Consider the following 20226-nt stretch of genomic DNA (forward strand, 5'->3'; position numbering starts at 1 on the left):
AAAAATAAAAACTGGTTTCCGCTTGCGTCATTAACAGGTTATGCCCCGGACCTTTAGGCAGCTAAATGCCCAAGCCAGGTTTTGCGATTCGGCGCTGCGTCGCTTTAACAGACAATTGCGCGGTCGTGCGACGTGGCTCCCAAACAAAATTGGCGTCCTTTTTTCCCCACAAATAGAGCTTTCTTTTGGTGGTATTTGATCACCTCTGTGGTCTATATTTTTTGCGCTATAAACAAAAATAGAGCGACAATTTTGAAAAAAATTCAATATTTTTTACTTTTTGCTGTAATAAATATCCCCCAAAAACTATATATATATATATATATATATATATATATATATATATATATATATATATATATATATATATATATATATATATATATATATATATATAAAAAATTTCCTCAGTTTAGGCCGATACGTATTCTACATAAGCGTTTATCGATTGGTTTGCGCAAAATTTATAGCGTTTACAAAATAGGGGATATTTTTATTAATTATTTTTTTCTTTTTACTACTAATGGCGGCGATTTTTTTCGTGACTGCGACATTATGGCGGACAATTTTGACACATTTTTGACACATTTTTGGGACCATTGTCATTTTCACAGCAAAAAATGCATTAAAATGGATTCTTTATTGTGAAAATGACAGTTGCAGTTTGGGAGTTAACCACAGGGGGCGCTGAAAGTGTTAGGCTTCACCTAGTGTGTGTTTACAACTGTAGGGGGGTGTGGCTGTAGGTCTGACATCATCGATTGTGTCTCCCTATAAAGGGGATCACACGATCGATGCGCCGCCACAGTGAAGCACGGGGAAGCCGTGTTTACATACGTCTCTCCCCGTTCTTCAGCTCCGGGGAGCGATCGCGAGGGGGCGGCTATAAATGAATAGCTGCACCCTCGTCCGGGATCGGACCCGCGGGAACGTACATGTACGTGCCATTCTGTGGACGTACATGCGGCGGTCGGCAAGCGGTTAATTTGTTGTGTTCTGTGAATGTGAAAACTACAAGTACCGACAGCCTTTGTGGGTGTCAACTTGTTCTCGATGAAGCTACACAAACAGTCTGCAGGACCGTGGGTGCAATGCTTTATAGCAGTGGTCATCAACCCTGTCTTCAGGGCCCACTAACAGGCCAGGTTTGCAAGATAACTGAAATGCATCACAGGTGATCTCATTTGCTGCTCAGTGATTGCAGTATTCTAGTCTGCATCTCCCCAAAGTACCGTAATACATAAAATCTGGCCTGTTGGTGGGCTCTGAGGACAGGATTGATGACCACTGCTTTTATAGGTCCCAAACACAAAAACATATGCTTATTTTACCTACAAAAAAAATGTGAATTTATTTTTTGTAAAGGAAAACATCCTTTACCCTGGCCCTAACAATCATTTTATAAGACTGTTACCTTCACTCAAAGGATAAATTTGGGTTTGAATAGATGATTATCTGCCCAGTGTGAGCAGTAATACAGACCTATGAAGTTCCAGTGTGAACACCTGTCCATGTTCTATTACTCCACTGATGGACTCCCTTTGCAGCACGGCCTGGGTTAAAGGTGGAAGTAAACCCTTTTCTTTTTTTTTTCTTTTTTCTCTCTAAGCACCCTGCAAGACGAAGGCCCAATGAGCTAGTAGAGAAGAAAGAGAGCGGAGGGCGCACCGACCTCGTGTGATACTGATAAAAAATATTTATTCCAATAGTAAAATCAATGGTTATACTCACAAAATTGGAGTTAAAAACAGGCTTTAAAAGTGAGTACAGCAGATGTCCAGCACCGTCTGTGGAACACGAATAATCGTTTGAACCAATCGATAGATGTAAAAGCTGACGCGTTTCGGGGGCGTACCCCTTTCCTCAGAGCTAACGTGGTCTGCAGTGCTCAGCATTTAGGGAAAACATATATTTTTTTTTTTCCCCTTTAAAGTGGTCTGTTAGCTTCATCTCATTAGATCTGTAGGGAATATGCTGACTGGAGAAGCAATACAGAAGGCACTTCCTGCAAGAGCTCTATTGAGATAAAATAAATGTGGTACGGCTTAAATCCTAGGTGTTTGGCTGTACGCCAGAAGACAGGAAATCTCTTTATTTTTTTATATCCCTGTGTAAACTATTGCTAAAAACAGCGGCAAAGAGAGATAATTATATGAAGTTGTTTCCCACAGCAGCTAATTAGGTTGCACCTGATATTCTTTGGGATAATAAACAAGGAATCGTATTGCTCACTGCGGGTAACAACTCAAGCGTTTGTCCCCATGTTCTCTCTTCTACCTTTCTCCTACTTTTGTCTCTGTTCTTTCCTCCTTCCCTTCTCTTTTTACGCCTAGGTTCACACTGCTGCGAATTCAAAAATTTACCGCGATTTAATGTAAATCGCGGCCCAAAATCGCAAAAAGTAGTACAGGAACTACTTTTTGAAATCGCAGATGCGGCGTCGCACTGATTAGAACAGTGCCATTGCCGACAATTGCCGCCGATTTGAGATGCGATTTGACATGTCAAATCGCATCTCAAATCGTTCCAAATCGTACCCAGTGTGAACCAGGGCTGAAACATCGAGAAATTCTCTTGCACGGGTTAGTTATGAAACTTTTGGTTTTATTATAGAGGATGATGGGTAGCGTGAACTGTGACTTAAAGGGGTTGTAAAGGTTCGGCTTTTATTTTCTAAATTGGTTCCTTTAAGTTAGTGCATTGTTGGTTCACTTACCTTTTCCTTCGATTTCCCTTATACCGTAAATGTTTTTTTTTTTTCTTTGTTTGAATTTCTCACTTCCTGTTTCTCTTCAGTAAGCTTTCCACCGTCATCTGAGCAGTGGAAAGTCAATAGAACAGCTTACTGAGGAGGAACAGGAAGTGAGAAATTGAAACAAAGAAAGAAAAAACATTTAGAAGGGAAGGAAAGGGTAAGTGAACATACAATGCACTAGCTTAAAGGAACCTATTTAGAAAATAAAAAACAAACCTTTACAACCCCTTTAAGAATAATGAAAGTGTTCACCTTCTTGGTTCTGTTCTTCATAACACTTGTTACTCTTTACGGGCCAGTTCACACCAGACACAGTTTTTCTGCACTAAAAATGCATGCACAGTGTTTTCCATGTATTCCAATGGCTCTAGTTCACACCATGCATGGTGTGAACTAGAGCCATTGGAATACATGGAAAACACACTGCATGCATTTTACCCTGAGGCTAGGTGTTGTTATCCTGCTCCTGTCACAGTTTGCCCCCATATGGGGAGAGTGGGTGACACCATTGGCTTAAAGAGGAAGTAAACCCACTTTTACAAAAAAAAAAAAACACCACCTGCAAGACAAAGGCATAATGAGCTAGTATGCATAGCATACTAGCTCAGTGTGTAATACTCACCTGAGATCAAAACCAAAGCCCCCGCCCCCCCCCCCCCCGCAGCCGTCCTTTTACACCACTCGGGCGGCCGACATCTCACGGCTCCAGCGATGTGATTGGTCGAAGCCGCAATGACGAAGTCACAGGATGGCCTCCTTAAGTAGTGGCGTTGCTAAAGTGCACCCGCGCAGTAGACATTGGCGCACGTCATTTTCGTAAATATCTCCTAAACCGAGGAGGTTTGGGAGATATTTCAAGCACCTACAGGTAAGCCTTAATCTAGGCTTACCTGTAGGTAAAATTCGTTGTAAGGCTTTACTTAAGCTTCAGAGCAGTTTAAGGCCCCTTTCACATGGGCACCCTCTCCTTGGTGAGAGGGATCTTAGACTGATCCCTGCTGGGTCAGGTCAGAACAATTGTCTTGTAATGGAAGGAGAAGGTAGCCGTCTAATTCTTAGGAGTGGCCGGATGTAAGTGTACATGTGTTCACCTATATCTGCCCATATAATGGTCGGTAAAACCTATTGCACTCGCTCTGATAAACATGAAGGTGGAAGGATATAGACCAGGGGTGGGGAACCTGCGGCCTGCAAAATCATTCCATCCGAAATCCCCCCCCCCCCCCCGTGCCGCTGAGTGTGTGTCTGCGGAGCTGTCAGAAGGAGCCGATGTTTACCTTGTAGTTCTGGCTCCTTCTGACTAGGGGTGCAACGGATCGTCACCGATCCATGGTCCGAACGGGTCACACCGTTTGGATCGGCACACCCCGTGATCTGCTCCAAAGCCTCGGCCTAGGAAAGTCCCCGGCTTCGGCCTAGCTCCGGAGCGGCGGCCATCTTGGTATACCCGGCAGCGGCCCTCCTCTCTGTTCACACCCACAGAGGAGGAGGAGCCCGCGCTCAAGGGAAACACACGCCGCTGTCTGAGGTCTGCACCATTGGGGGGGTTGCTGTCTGAGGTCTGCACTATTGGGGGGGGGGGGGGGGGGGGGGGGTTGCTGTCTGAGGTCTGCACTACTGTGGGTGTTGCTGTCTGAGGTCTGCACTACTGTGGGTGTTGCTGTCTGAGGTCTGCACTACTGTGGGGGGTTACTGTGTGAGGTCTGCACTATTAAATGTTTGACCAAATATAACAGGCTAATTTTTAAGTTGATCATTTTGTACGGCTCCCGAATGATGTTACAAAAATCCAAATGGCCCTTGGCAGTAAAAAGGTTCCCCCCCCCCCCCCCCCTGATATAGACAGACAGACATCTACTTGCAGGGATATAGTACTATCCGTTTTTGATCTTTTAATCACAAGTCAAAAACAGATTCCTGGAACACCCATTTGAAATGGTCCAGCATTCCTGTGTGGCTACCTTTCCTTGTCAGCATCCTACAGCAAGCTACTCAAAAAATCATACAAAAATATGAGACCAGTCTACCCTGCATCGCATCCATTGCTGATGGCCACTAGGTGGTGCTGTGTTATATATATATATATATATATATATATATATATATAAATATATATTTTTGCTGGTTGTGTATAAATAGCTAGCGGAGTATAACCAATCACATGAAGATCCCTGCATATAAATCTCTTCTTCCCACACAACACACACACTTTTATACAAAAGAAACAGGTTTAAAATAGTTTTATTAAGTATAAAAATAAGCAGTAAAGACAGCACACTCCATGGAGTAGTTCCACCAACTCAGCAGGTGACACAACTTTGTGCTGATATCTGGTCCACCTTCAGTCCATAGCCTTGTCCAAAGAGTTCAGGCAAACTGTTTACTGTTCCGGTCTGCCTTTGTAGTGGTCCATGTTTGCCAGGACCCATCCAGATGGAATCAAGAATACTGAGAAAAATGCAACCAGTCCAATGGCTTGGTCCTAAAAAAAGATACAAGGTAGACAGATGGTTTAGTTCTACAGTTTTCACTGTCAATCAGAGATTTGCACGTGTAATCAAGAAATACAGTGTATTGGGAATGCAAGTATAATTGGATAGTGGCGATTAACTGTACCTGCGCACCACAAACCAAAAATTATATTTAATTAATTTTTATTATTCAAGGAGAACTCATCCATCCATGCTTTATTTTGTTGAGGAATCACTTTGAAAAACACCCGTTTTATGGCATTTTTATTAATATTTTTTTTTTTTTACTAGTAATGGCGGTGATCAGCGATTTTTCAGCGGCGAACTACAACATTATGGCGGATACTTTTGACACATTTTTGGGACAATTGTCATTTTCACAGCGAAAAGTTCTATAAAAATTCACTGATTACTGTGAAAATGACAATGGTAGTGGCAGTGATGGGGTTAACCACTAGGAGGTGCTGTAGGGATTAAGTGTGACCTTGTGTATTTCTTACTGTAGGGGGGCGTGGCTGGATGTGTGACGTCACTGATCGTCGTTCCCTATGACAGGGAACAGACGATCACTGCCACAGAGAAGAACGGGGAAGGTTTTTTTACACTCACCTCTCTCCGTTCTTCAGCTCCTGTGACCCGATCGCGGGACACCGGCGGCGATCGGGTCCGTGGGTCCTGCAGCCGCGGTCACGGAGCTTCGGACTGAATCGCGAGCGTGCTAGCGTCGGTGCACTCATGACCCATGGCTGGGTTCTTAAAGGGGACGTACATGTACGCCCCCTTGTGCCCAGCCGTGCCATTCTGCCGACCTATATCGTTGTGCGGCGGTCCTTAAGTGGTTAAGTACAACTACCTTAAGCAAGCCTTTGATTATGCAGTTTTCTTCCCTTCAACCACGAGTCAAAATAAAATAAGCAATCTATTAGTTACTATGGGCAACATACACCAAGTGTATAGGGGGTGTAGAAATGTCTCCCTCTACCAAAGACATTAAAAACGGGGGCCCGGATTCAGAAAGGAGATACGATGGCGTATCTCCGGATACGCCGTCGTATCTCTGAGTGCGGGCCATCGTATCTATGCGACTGATTCAGAAAATCAGTTACGCATAGATTTCCCTAAGATCCGACCGGCGTAAGTGTCTTACACCGTCGTATCTTAGGCTGCATATTTACGCTGGCCGCTAGGTGGCGCTTCCGTATAGTTACGCGATGAATATGCTATTGAGGTAGATACGACGATTCAGAAACGTACGTCCGGCCGGCGCATTTTTTTACGTCGTTTACGTTAGGCTTTTTTTGGCGTAAAGTTACCCCTGCTATATGAGGCGTATACTATGTTAAGTATGGACATCGGGCCAGCTTCGAGTTTTGAAAATTGTACGTTTGTTTGTGTAAGTCATTTGCGAATAGGGCTGTACGTAAGTTACGCACACGTCTAAAGTAATGACGACTTGCGGCGTAATTTCGAGCATGCGCACTGGGATTTTTTCACGAAGGGCGCATGCGCCGTTCGTAAAAAACGTCAAATACGCGGGGTCACAGTTAATATACATAAAACACGCCCACATCATCCCCATTTGAATTAGGCGGGCTTACGCCGACACACATACGTTACGCCGCCGCAACTAAGGGCGCAAGTTGTTTCTGCATACTGTCTTTGGTAGAGGCAGACAATTCTACACCTCTTATATACTTTTTTTTATATGTTACCTATTACAATGTTTCTCAACTCCAGTCCTCAAGGCGCCCCAACAGGTCATGTTTTCAGGATTTCCCTCAGATTAAACGGCTTTGGCAATTACTAAGGCAGTGAAACTGATCAAATCACCTGTGCAAAATACTGGAGAAACAGAAAACATGACCTGTTGGGGCGCCTTGAGGACTGGAGTTGAGAAGCACCGACCTATAGTAAATAATGGATTGCTTCTTTCCTTTTCCAACGCACATTAGATTTACTAGTGAGCAATGTAGCTAAAAAACATCTTCGGTTTTACAAGTGGTTTGAGCAGGAAACGCATCATTTCTTTCCTGTTCAGTGAATATGGTCATATCTCTGAGGAAATCCGTTCTCCATCATTGATTTATGGCTACAAGTACGGTATATGTTCTGTACTCTAAACACAAACTGCTGGTCTAAAGAGAAAATCAGACAAATATATGCAAAAAAAACGAAATATAATATAGAAAGGTATGTGCAGGTCTGCCATGAGGGGGGTACAGGCAGTACACCTGTGAGGGGCCCGCATGGCAACCCCCTTTAAAAAATATATTTTTTTTATTAAAGGGCTCAGAGGTCCCCAGGGCCCCATGTGGCAAACCCCCTTTTTTTTATTTTTTTATAATTTTTTTTTTTTGTTTATATATTTTTTTATTATTATTATTAAAGGGCCCTGGATGGCAACTCCCCTTTTTTTTTATAAATATTTTTTTTATTTTTATATATATATATATATATATATATATATATATATATATATATATTTTTTTTCCTTAAAGGGCCCAGAGGTTTCTTTATTTTTTTATAAAAATTTTTTGTAATTTATTTTTATAAAAAAAATATATATAATTTGTGTGTGTGTATATATATATATATATATATATATATTTTTTTTTTTTTTATTAAAGGGCCCAGAGATCTCCAGGGCCCCAGATAGCAACCCCCCCCCCCCCTTTTAAAAAAAATATATATATATATTTTTTATTTCTTTTTTTCTTTTTATTAAAGGGCCCATAGGTCCCCATGGCCCCGGATGGCTACCCACCCTTTTTTATATATATTTTTCTTTATTTCTTCTTTTTTTTGTAAAGGGGCCCCCCCCCGCTTCTCAATTTGCGGCAGCCCCCCTCCCCCCCTTAATTTTCAGGCAGCTGCTCCAGGACAGCCCATGCCTGAAGCTGTGTAAGGGGCCCCATAATTCCCGATAGCGGCCCTGGGTATGTGGTGTAAATCTTCCAGAGGTCAAGTGGTTAACAAAACGAGCTGTCCAGATAAAGTGAGATTAGAGGGATGAGACAAACTGTTTACCACTGACAGGGGTGCTTACAATGACCAGTTTATAGTCCTGTAATGTAACCTTCCTGAAAGGAAAAATGCAGTTGCTGTAAATGCCTGGAGCTCAGCTTTCATGTGTTAGTCAAGTCGCTCTAAATCTGCAAGTTCATCTAAAAATGGTCACACACTGATCAGTATGTGGTTTGATCAAACCAGTGGTCTCCAACGGCGGCCCTTCGCTTGCATCTGGCTCTTGGGGCACTGTTTTATTCACTGACACCGAGGAAGGCCACAATTCCCCTCTAATGATGGGGCACAATTCCTACCAATGATGGGGCACAATTCCTACCAATGATGGGGTACAATTCCTCCCAATTATGGTAATGATGGGGCACAATTCCTACCAATGATGGGGCACAATTCCTCGTAATGATGGGGTACAATTCCTACCAATGATGGGGCACAATTCCTACCAATGATGGGGCACAATTCCTACCAATGATGGGGCACAATTCCTACCAATGATGGGGCACAATTCCTACCAATGATGGGGCACAATTCCTACCAATGATGGGGCACAATTCCTACCAATGATGGGGTACAATTCCTACCAATGATGGGGCACAATTCCTCCCAATGATGGTAATGATGGGGCACAATTCCTACCAATGATGGGGCACAATTCCTCGTAATGATGGGGTACAATTCCTACCAATGATGGGGCACAATTCCTACCAATGATGGGGCACAATTCCTACCAATGATGGGGTACAATTCCTACCAATGATGGGGTACAATTCCTCCCAATGATGGTAATGATGGGGCACAATTCCTACCAATGATGGGGTACAATTCCTCCCAATTATGGTAATGATGGGGCACAATTCCTACCAATGATGGGGCACAATTCCTCGTAATGATGGGGTACAATTCCTACCAATGATGGGGCACAATTCCTACCAATGATGGGGCACAATTCCTACCAATGATGGGGTACAATTCCTACCAATGATGGGGTACAATTCCTCCCAATGATGGTAATGATGGGGCACAATTCCTACCAATGATGGGGCACAATTCCTCCCAATGATGGTAATGATGGGGCACAATTCCTACCAATGATGGGGCACAATTCCTACCAATGATGGGGTACAATTCCTCCCAATTATGGTAATGATGGGGCACAATTCCTACCAATGATGGGGCACAATTCCTCGTAATGATGGGGTACAATTCCTACCAATGATGGGGCACAATTCCTACCAATGATGGGGCACAATTCCTACCAATGATGGGGTACAATTCCTACCAATGATGGGGTACAATTCCTCCCAATGATGGTAATGATGGGGCACAATTCCTACCAATGATGGGGCACAATTCCTCCCAATGATGGTAATGATGGGGCACAATTCCTACCAATGATGGGGCACAATTCCTACCAATGATGGGGTACAATTCCTCCCAATTATGGTAATGATGGGGCACAATTCCTACCAATGATGGGGCACAATTCCTCGTAATGATGGGGTACAATTCCTACCAATGATGGGGCACAATTCCTACCAATGATGGGGCACAATTCCTCCCAAAGATGGTAATGATGGGGCACAATTCCTATCAATGATGGCAACGACGGGGCACAATGCCTCCCAATGACGGGGCACAATTCCTACCAATGATGGGGCACAATTCCTACCAATGATGGGGCACAATTCCTACCAATGATGGTAATGATGGGGCACAATTCCTACCAATGATGACAATGATGGGGCACAATTTCTACCATTGACGGTAATGATCCGGCACAATTCCAACCAATGATGGTAATGATGGGGCACAATTCCAACCAATGATGGTAATGATGGGGCACAATTCCAACCAATGATGGTAATGATGGGGCATAATTCCTACCAATGATGGCAATGATGGGGCACAATTCCTACCAATGATGGGGCACAATTCCTACCAATGATGGTAATGATAGGGCACAATTCCTACCAATGATGGGGCACAATTCCTACCAATGATGGGGCACAATTCCTACCAATGATGGTAATGATAGGGCACAATTCCTACCAATGATGGGGCACAATTCCTACCAATGATGGGGCACAATTCCTACCAATAATGGTAATGATGGGGCACAATTCCTCCCAATGGCATCAACAATGATCAATTCCCAATGGCCACAGTCTGGCCCCTTTCATAGTCTGAAGAACAGTAAACTGACCATTTGTTTAGAAGGTTTGGAGACCCCTGATTGCGAACCTAGCACATTCGGCGCCGTTCTTTTAAAGCGGTTGTACACCCTGTACAACCACTTTTACCTACAGGTAAGCCTAGATCACAGGTGTCAAACCCAAGGCCCGTGGGCCAAATCCGGCCCTCCAGGCCATTTCATGTGGCCCTCGCACCTCTCCTGCAGCTGCGTGAGAGCTCCAGCCCTCCTCTGGTCCTCCTCCAGACCCTGTACTTTCTGCTTTCAAGCAATGCATCCAGCTTCTTCACAGCAGCAGCATAAGGAAAGGGGGGTGCACTGTGATGTAAGGGAGAGTGGGGGACTCAACTTCTGATGGTGGGGAGGTTCTTCACATCTAATGTAAAGGGGGGGGGGGGATGTGCTGCACATCTAATCTTACAGATCCAACCGCCCCTTTTGAGAACAATCCTAATGCTGGCATTTTTGCTACTTTATGGGGGTTATTTACGAAAGGCAAATCCACTTTGCACTACAAGTGCAAACTACAAATGCAAAATGCACTTGAAATTGCACTGAAAGTGCACATGGAAGTGCAGTTGCTGTAAATCTGAGTTGTAGAGCTGAAATGAGGGGAAGCTCTGCTGATTTTATCATCTAACCATGTGCAAGCTAAAATGCTGTTTTTTATTTTTCTTGTATGCCCCCCTCAGATCTACAGCTACTGCACTTCCAAGTGCACTTTTAGTGCAATTTCAAGTGCACTTTGCACTTGCAGTGCAAAGTGGATTTGCCTTTCGTAAATAATTCCCATCTGCTTTTACAAGTGAAGCAAGGAGAGGGTGGTAAAAATGTGTCTCAACTGCCTATTTGTACCCCCGCCCCCCAACCACAATCCTTATATGAGACTGCAGCATACTACACACTGCATCGTTTAACCACTTAAGGACCCCTTCACGCCGATATACGTTGGCAGAATGGCATGGCTGGGCACATCCACGTACATGTACGTGGCTCTTTAAGCCCAGCCGTGGCCGCGGGACTGGCAGACCCGATCACCGCTGGAGTCCCACGATCGGTCCCCGGAGCTGAAGCACGTGGAGAGCTGTGTGTAAACACAGCTTCCCCGTTCTTCACTGTGGCGCTGTCATCGATCGTGTGTTCCCTTTTATAGGGAAACACAATCGATGATGTCACACCTACAGCCCCACCCCCCTACAGTTGTAAACACAAATGAGGTCACACATAACCCCATCAGCGCCCCCTTGTGGTGAACTCCCAAACTGCAATTGTCATTTTCACAGTAAACAATGCATTTTTGATGCATTTTTTGCTGTGAAAATGACAATGGTCCCAAAAATGTGTCAAAATTGTCCGAAGTGTCCGCCATAATGTCGCAGTCACGAAAAAAATCGCTGATCGCCGCCATTAGTAGTAAAAATTTTTTTTTTTATAAAAATGCAATAAAACTATCCCCTTTTTTGTAAACGCTATAAATCGTGCGCAAACCAATCTATACGCGCTTATTGTGATTTTTTTTTTACCAAAAATAGGTAGAAGAATACATATCGGCCTAAACTGAGGAAAAAAAATAATGTTTTATATATTTTTGGGGGATATTTATTATAGAAAAAAAGTAAAAAATATTGCATTTTTTTCAAAATTGTCGCTCTATTTTTGTTTATAGTGCAAAAAATAAAAACCGCAGAGGTGATCAAATACCACCAAAAGAAAGCTCTATTTGTGGGGAAAAAAGGACGCCAATTTTGTTTGGGAGCCACGTCGCACGACCGCGCAATTGTCAGTTCACACCTAGGCGTATATACGCCTTTAGTGCGACACCGCTGCAGCCCCGAGACGCCAGAGGGATGATTTAACATGCACCTCTATGGAGATGGTTCACATCTCCACGCCGAACGCCGTACGCCTGCCGCCTGAAAAAAAGTCTCGGACCTTTTTTTCAGGCGACTTTCGGCGTTCGGCATAGGAGATGTGAACCATCTCCATAGAGGGGGTGAAGGCTGCATTCACAATCGCGGCGTTTTTTCGCCGCAAATCGCGGTACAAAACGCTGCTATTTGTCGCCGCAATTCGCGGGACAAAACGCTGCGATTTTGTACGCCGAGGTGTGAATGCAGCCTTAAAGCGACGCAGTGCCAAATCGCAAAAACTGGCCGGGTCCTTTAGCTGCCTAAAGGTCCGGGTCCTAAGTGGTTAAATAAAGACCATTATAATCTGAACTTTCCTTATAACTCGGGGTAAGTAGATTGTATTGCTCTTTCCATCATGAATACAGATTACATGGATTTTGCTATTAAAGTGAATTGATTTTATTTTATATTTCTCTAAGAGCGCACACGCCAAGTCGGATCTAAGTGACCGCTGTGTCCTCTGGGAGTTGCAGGCCTCTGTCTAGTGACCGGGGACATTTCCCAAGGTCGCTAGCCTCGTGCCGCTTCCGCCCCCTTTCAGTGGAATATTAACAGAACCCTTGATGAGGGAGGGGTAAGGGGGCTGCATGCTGCGAGTATTAGAATGAGGATGTATGATGAATGAATGCCTGCCAAGCTCACCAGTAAATTATAACATATGTGAAGGGGAGCCCTGTGGGTGGGGGGTGTGGGTGGGGGGGCAAGGGGGGGGGATTGAGGGGGTGAGTATGAACAGATGTATGGATAATACGATTCTCTTTCACACTCTATAAAATGCAGTTGTGCACTGACTGCGGACGTATTCGTAGACAGCTGTAGCTTAGTCCTATGGGATAATCGTGACTCAGCCTTTCCAGGAAACAGGTGTGCGACTTATAGCGCCTTCGTGTACGCCCGCGGCCAAGTCGTATTTTTTGCCTTCGTCTTGTGAACTTCGTCTCGTTTTGCAACCGCCCTTCTTATCATAATTGTGCAATGAGGAAATAAATAAAAAAAACGTATTTCGAAGCCCATAGAACTTTTTTTTAGATTGGTTGAATTAGGCGACGTGCGTTTATTTTCAACCCGACAGACTTCGCTTAGTATTGACGCGCGACGTGATACCCAAAGGCTTATTTTCTACAAAGCATCGGAAACCTGATACCCTGGAAAGGGCATGTTTGCTTTATTGTATCCTATTTGCATTGTGCTGCGTTTTGCTGTGAAATTCGTACGGGTACGTAAAAGATAAATCAACTACAAATACGTGATTATGTTACCAAAGAAATTATTATTATTATTATTATTATTTTAATACCTTTTTCGTAAACATAAAACATTATTATTTTTTTGGAAAGTGAGTTATGCCGCGTACACACGATCATTTTTCGGCGTGAAAAAAACGTAGTTCTTCAAAAACGTCATTTAAAATGATCGTGTGCATTAGGTATCATTTTTTAAGCATGCTTCCCCCGTTAATTAAGCTTTAGCGTCCCACTGTTTGACTTACCATTGCCGAAAGTGAATTATTGCTCGTCTTCCGGGACGCCCATGCCTTGTTGGTGATGCGAGGGTTCACTGTTTGGCGCAGGAGGCCGATCGTCCTTGTGAATAGTGCCATGGCTGTAGTCTCAGCAAGTGTCAGGTGCTGCTCTCTATGTCAGAGTCAGGTGTAAAGTCCACTATGCTTCGACGAGGGAGGGGCTTCCTGCCTCTTTCCTATTGGTGATCTGTACACCGGTACTGTAATGGTTAAAATGGAGCGTTCAGATAAGCACGTACATTGATCTATATATATAGACTGGGGCGGGGATAAAAAAAAAAAGGGTGGGGATCTGGATCAGCCCTTTAAATATGTGTCACCTCCTGTAATGTCATTAGTACATACAGTAGAGGGAAACTTTCTGTACTCACCCCAATCCTCTGCTGATATTTAGGAGGGGCTCTCTGGGCACCCTGATGTAAGGGGGGCTCTCTGGGGACCCTGATGTAAGGGGGTCTCTCTGGGGACCCTGATGTAAGGGGGGCTCTCTGGGGACACTGATGTAAGGGGGTCTCTCTGGGGACCCTGATGTAAGGGGGGCTCTCTGGGGACACTGATGTAAGGGGGTCTCTCTGAGGACCCTGATGTAAGGGGGGCTCTCTGGGGACACTGATGTAAGGGGGTCTCTCTGGGGACCCTGATGTAAGGGGGGCTCTCTGGGGACCCTGATGTAAGGGGGTCTCTCTGAGGACTCTGATGTAAGAGGGGCTCTCTGGGGACTTCTGATCTGGCACATGAAGTCTTCTTCTTCCTCAGGTTCCCTTGCTGCGCAGTTTGTGCGGCGCTGGCGTAGTGTGACAGCTGTGACAATCCATCAACCTGTCACTCCCCTGATCAGGATGCCACAGCATTTCTTCCACTTTTTCTTCTTTCTGATTTTTGTTGCATTTTGTCACGTACTCTTTTCTACTATCTGTTCCTGTTCTTGTCTCTTGTCTCTGTGTCATTGTGGTTTCTTATTCTGAGCTTCATGTGCCTGGGCTTGCTGGATCCCTCCTCCTCCTCCTCATACCAGCACTCAGAGGGGTCTGGTTATTGCCAAGCTTTGTTGATAGGAGCTTCTTCTTCTTCCGCAGCAATCTGTTTCAGCCTGAAAATGCTTCCGAAGCCGCCTGTAGGAAGTATGGTGACAGTAATTATTACCACGCATGCTGCAATCTGGTCACTCTAAAATTGGTAAATCTTTCCATTTGTTTTTTATTTAGTCAGAAAAATAATAAACTGGAACTTCAGTCATTTTTTTTTCAACTTTCCATCTATTAGATCTTCTTGTCCTTTCATGGGTTTACACAGAGGTTAACCTCCAGCCCTGCTGCCCTCATTGGCCCTCTTATGACTCATCCCCCCCTCTCTTCCTGGCAAACTCTCACAAGAGAGAGAGAGAGCGGTGCATGTTGTCAGAAGCCTAGGCTAATGACCAAACAAACACGAAGTGGGCTGTATAAGGTATTTACTGGCAGACCGTATGACCAGCTGTATTCTGCGTTCACAACTAGTGTATTTTAAACATGCGTTTTTTTTTTCACATTACATGCTTAGGACAGCCTATTGATTTTAACAGGCTGCTCTACACACAAGATAAAGTAGCTCTTTTTGCCATGTTCCGGTTTGCGTGTTTTTTACTGTGCGTTTTACTGTGTTTGTTGCCTGTTTTTGTGCGTGGCAAAATGTGCATCTGCTTGCCATGTTTGGGGTGCCATTACCAATAAATAGGGCTGCAAATGCAACATGCGTTTTTAGCGCGTTTTTAGCACGTTTTGTAAATGTGCACAAAAACATGCAGTTTTGTGTGAGTTTAGAAAGAGTGCAGGTATGAATGGCGTCTAAGGCAGCCCGTAGAAGATTGGATCTTCTTTTCTTCCACCACAGGTGGAAGAAAGAAAATTACTTGATTTCCCCGATCAACACATTCAGGGTTAATGGAGGAATGTCTCTGCAAAACGGAGGGGCGTGGGCAGCCTGGCAGAATACAATGATTACTGCTAGCGAGTCTGTAGCTACCGGCAGTAATTGCCCAAAATCTGACAGGCTGGTTGGACCCAAGTCGATTAATGGATCGATTTGGGTACAATCAGCTTGCCCATAGATGGATCGAAATGCAACTGGTCGCTGCTGAACATGTACAGTATGGCCAGTTTAAAGTGGTTCTAAAGCCTTAAGGTTTTTCACCTTAATGTATTCAATGCATTAAGGTGAAAAATCTTCTGTGCTGCAGCACCCTCCCCTTTTTACCCTTCGAGCCCGATTCGATCCAGCAATGTGCATGAGAGCAGCTGTCTCCCTCCTCATTGGGCAGATAGCAGCCAATCAAATGATGTGAAACAGTCTGTGTCAATGGATGTAGCAGCAGGGTTCAGGAGAAAGCAAGCACAGGTCCCTCCAGGAAAGTGGCTTTCCGCAAGGGCACCCATCTAAGAAGAGGGGACTGGAGCACCGGCAGGGGACCCCAAAAGAGGAAGATCGGGGCTGCTCTGTGCAAAACCATTGCACAGAGCAGGCAGTTATGGAAATGTTTGTCATTTTATTTAACCGCTTGCCGCACTTATACATCGTCAGAATGGCACGGCTGTGCAAACCAACATATATATACGTTGCTTTGAATTTCGCACCATGCAGGCACGCGCATGCCCCTGCCACGAGCTCCATGATCGTGCCCGTGGGACCGGCGGACTCGATGTCTGCCAGTGTCCCGCGATCGTGTCACGGAGCGACAGAATGGGGAGAGGCCAGTGTAAACAATGCATCTCCCTGTTCAACCTTGTGACAGGACACTGATCTTCTGCTCCCTGTCATCGGTGCAGTGATCAGTATCGTTTCACTTGTAGCCCTGCCCCCACACAGTTAGAATCACTCCCTAGGACACACTTAACTCCTTCCTCACCCCCTAGTGGTAAACCCCTTCCCTGCCAGTGTCATTTACACAGTAATCAGTGCATTGTTATAGCACTAATCGCTGTATAAATGACAATGGTCCAAAAATAGCGTCAAAAGTGTCCGATGTGTCCGCCATGTCGCAGTCACGATAAAAATCGCTGATCGCCGTCATCACTAGTAAACAAAACAAAATATTAATAGACATGCCATAAAACTATCCTCTATTTTCTAGATGTTATAACTTTTGTGCAAACCAATCAATAAATGCTTATTGCGATTTTTTTTACCAAAAATATGTAGAAGAATACGTATCAGCCTGAGGAAACATTTTTTTTTTTATATTTATATTTTTTGGGGATATTTATTATAGCAAAAAGTAAAAAATTGCTTTTTTTTTTAAAAAAAACGCTCTATTTTTGTTTAGAGCGCAAAAAAAAAAAAAAAAAACGCAGAGGTGATCAAATACCACCAAAAGAAAGCTCTATTTGTGGGAAAAAAAGGACGTCAATTTTGTTCGGGAGCCACGTCGCACGACATAAATTTTTTATAAAATATAGATTTAGAAATGTGTAAAATCTGGAAAATAAATAAAACTGACAAAACCGTCACAGACTCTCTAAACCAAGAGATTGTGTGACCTTTACCTTTATTAGGCTAATCTAAATAGGTCAGCTATGGTGGCTTGTGTGCCTTTTATAGGTCACCAGCATTCACCTAGTTTCAGGCCTTGTAATAAGGTCAGCTGGTGGAGAGGGAAAGAAAATCAAAGCATGATTTGTACATTACCCCAGGCTGTGTATGCTATCAACACAGATGATGGCTCTGAAAAAAAAAAAATGTATATACTGCATCATATTGCTTCTTAGCTCTTCCACCTACAATTGTATATATATATATATATATATATATATATATATATATATATATATATATATATATATATATATATATATATATATACACACACAGTATCTCAAAGTGAGTACACCCCTCACATTTTTGAAAATATTTTATCTTTTTCTATCTTTTCATGTGACAACAACACTGAAGAAATGACACTTTGCTACAATGTAATGTAGTGAGTGTACAGCTTGTATAACAGTGTCAATTTGCTGTCCCCTCAAAATAACTCAACACACAGCCATTAATGTCTAAACTTTTGGCAACAAACAGGAATACGCCCCTAAATGAAAATGTCCAAATTTGAGGGGTGTACTCGCTCTTGTAAGATACTGTATATATATATACACACACACACACTTTTTTATTTTTCTATTTTTCAGGGTGGGCGATCTTGGGTGGGTTCCCTTACTTTTTTCCAGGACTTGACCCCTGCACTGATCCCATTCCCCCACCACTGCTGCCCCTAATTCTATTCCATCCCATCCCACCACCACTGATCCCATTCCCCCACCACTACTGCCACTCATCCTATACATCCTATCCCACTCCACCACCACTGATCCCATTCCCCCACCACTACTGCCACTCATCCTATCACATCCTATCCCACTCCACCACCACTGATCCCATTCCCCACCACTACTGCCACTCATCCTATCACATCCTATCCCACTCCACCACCACTGGTCCCATTCCCCCACCACTACTGCCACTCATCCTATCACATCCTATCCCACTCCACCACTGATCCCATTCCCCCACCACTACTGCCACTCATCCTTTCACATCCTATCCCACTCCACCACCACTGATCCTTTTTCCCCACCACTACTGCCACTCATCCTATACATCCTATCCCACTCCACCACCACTGATCCTATTCCCCCACCACTACTGCAACTCATCCTATCACATCCTATCCCACTCCACCACCACTGATCCCATTCCCCCACCACTACTGCAACTCATCCTATCACATCCCATACCACTCCACCACCACTGATCCCATTCCCCCACCACTACTGCCACTCATCCTATCACATCCCATACCACTCCACCACCACTGATCCCATTCCCCCACCACTACTGCAACTCATCCTATCACATCCCATACCACTCCACCACCACTGATCCCATTCCCCCACCACTACTGCCACTCATCCTATCACATCCTATCCCACTCCACCACCACTGATCCCATTCCCCCACCACTACTGCAACTCATCCTATCACATCCCATACCACTCCACCACCACTGATCCCATTCCCCCACCACTACTGCCACTCATCCTATCACATCCTATCCCACTCCACCACCACTGATCCCATTCCCCCACCACTGCTGCCACTCATTCTACCACCACTGATCCCATTCCATATTTAGGCAGAGGACCTAAGGTTTCAGAGCAATATTATAAAATAACATAAAATACAAGTATTTAGAGGTCTCCAACTAACCTTACAACAGTTGTGGTGCACCCCTCACCATTGCAGCTCCCCTTTTATTTTATGATAATATGGATTTAGATAAATCATTGGTTCTGTGAAGACAAACATACTCATTGTGTGAGAGATTACATATAGATAGATATATAGGGCCAGATTCACAAAAGAGATACAACGGCGTATCTCCTGATACGCCGTCGTATCTCTGTTTCTATCTATGCGACTGATTCATAGAATCAGTTACGCATAGATATCCCTAAGATCCGACAGGTGTAATTGTTTTACACTGTCGGATCTTAGAATGCAGTACCGCGGCCGCTGCTGGGGGGAGTTTGCGTCGTAAACCAGCGTCGGATATGCAAATTAGGAGTTACGGCGATCCACAACGGATTTTCGCGTTCGCTACCTCGCCGCTAGTCTAGTTTCCCGTCGCAAAGTTAGTCGTCGTTTTAGGTGCCCTAACTTTACACAGCAATCGTATTGCTGTATAAAGTATGGCCGTCGTTCCCGCGTCAAAATTTAAAAATGAACGTCGTTTGGGTAAGCTGTCCGGGAATACGGAATTACGCTACGCGTGTCGCCGTTCGAAAAAATTACGTCACTGCGCGCAAAGCACAACGGGAATTGCGAAACGGAGCATGCGCAGTAGGTCCGGCGCGGGAGCGCGCCTAATTTAAATGGCACACGCCCATTTGAATTGGCCCACCTTGCGCCGAACGTCTTTACGATACACCGCCGCAAGTTTCCAGGTAAGTGCTTTGTGGATCGGGCACTAAAACTGGAAACTTGCGGCGGTGTATCGTAAACGGGTTACGTTACACCGGCGCTCTTGTACATGAATCTTGCCCATTGTTCTTTTGCAGCACTTCATTCTCCTATAGATCACTATGAATATTCTGCAAGCAATGTGTTATCTAGACACAATTCCAAAAAACTACACAGTTCCAAAAAATCGGACTGCATCCTTTAGATACCAAACTCTATGGGATTCCTTGTGATGTGTTAATGAGCTCTACATATCACATTAAAGTTGAACTAAACCCTTTTGATCCTTTTGATCTGCAGTTGCCATGGTGCTGTACAAGTGATCAGTGATAAGTGATCAGATACCAGCCATTGGTTTTAGTTTC

The 20226-nt window shown here is 44.2% G+C and overlaps 2 long non-coding RNA genes across 3 annotated transcripts; both read right to left on the reverse strand.

The window, feature by feature from the left end:
• Window positions 1-4980: 4980 nt before the first annotated feature.
• LOC120917269 lies at window positions 4981-14259 on the reverse strand. Of its 2 annotated transcripts, XR_005744183.1 has the most exons (3): window positions 14245-14259; window positions 13841-14073; window positions 4981-5237 (listed from the first exon to the last, which is right to left on the reverse strand). It is a non-coding gene; the product is annotated as an uncharacterized LOC120917269 (long non-coding RNA). The 2 variants fall into 2 exon arrangements; XR_005744182.1 differs by lacking the exon at window positions 14245-14259 and having other exon boundaries at window positions 13841-14083.
• Window positions 14260-14808: 549 nt separating this feature from the next.
• Window positions 14809-19230, reverse strand: LOC120916883. Its single transcript, XR_005744110.1, has 2 exons — window positions 19109-19230; window positions 14809-14985 (listed from the first exon to the last, which is right to left on the reverse strand). It is a non-coding gene; the product is annotated as an uncharacterized LOC120916883 (long non-coding RNA).
• Window positions 19231-20226: the final 996 nt, after the last annotated feature.

The sequence above is a fragment of the Rana temporaria genome, chromosome 11 (genome assembly GCF_905171775.1).
Source record: "Rana temporaria chromosome 11, aRanTem1.1, whole genome shotgun sequence".
Classification (NCBI taxonomy): Eukaryota; Metazoa; Chordata; class Amphibia; order Anura; family Ranidae; genus Rana; species Rana temporaria.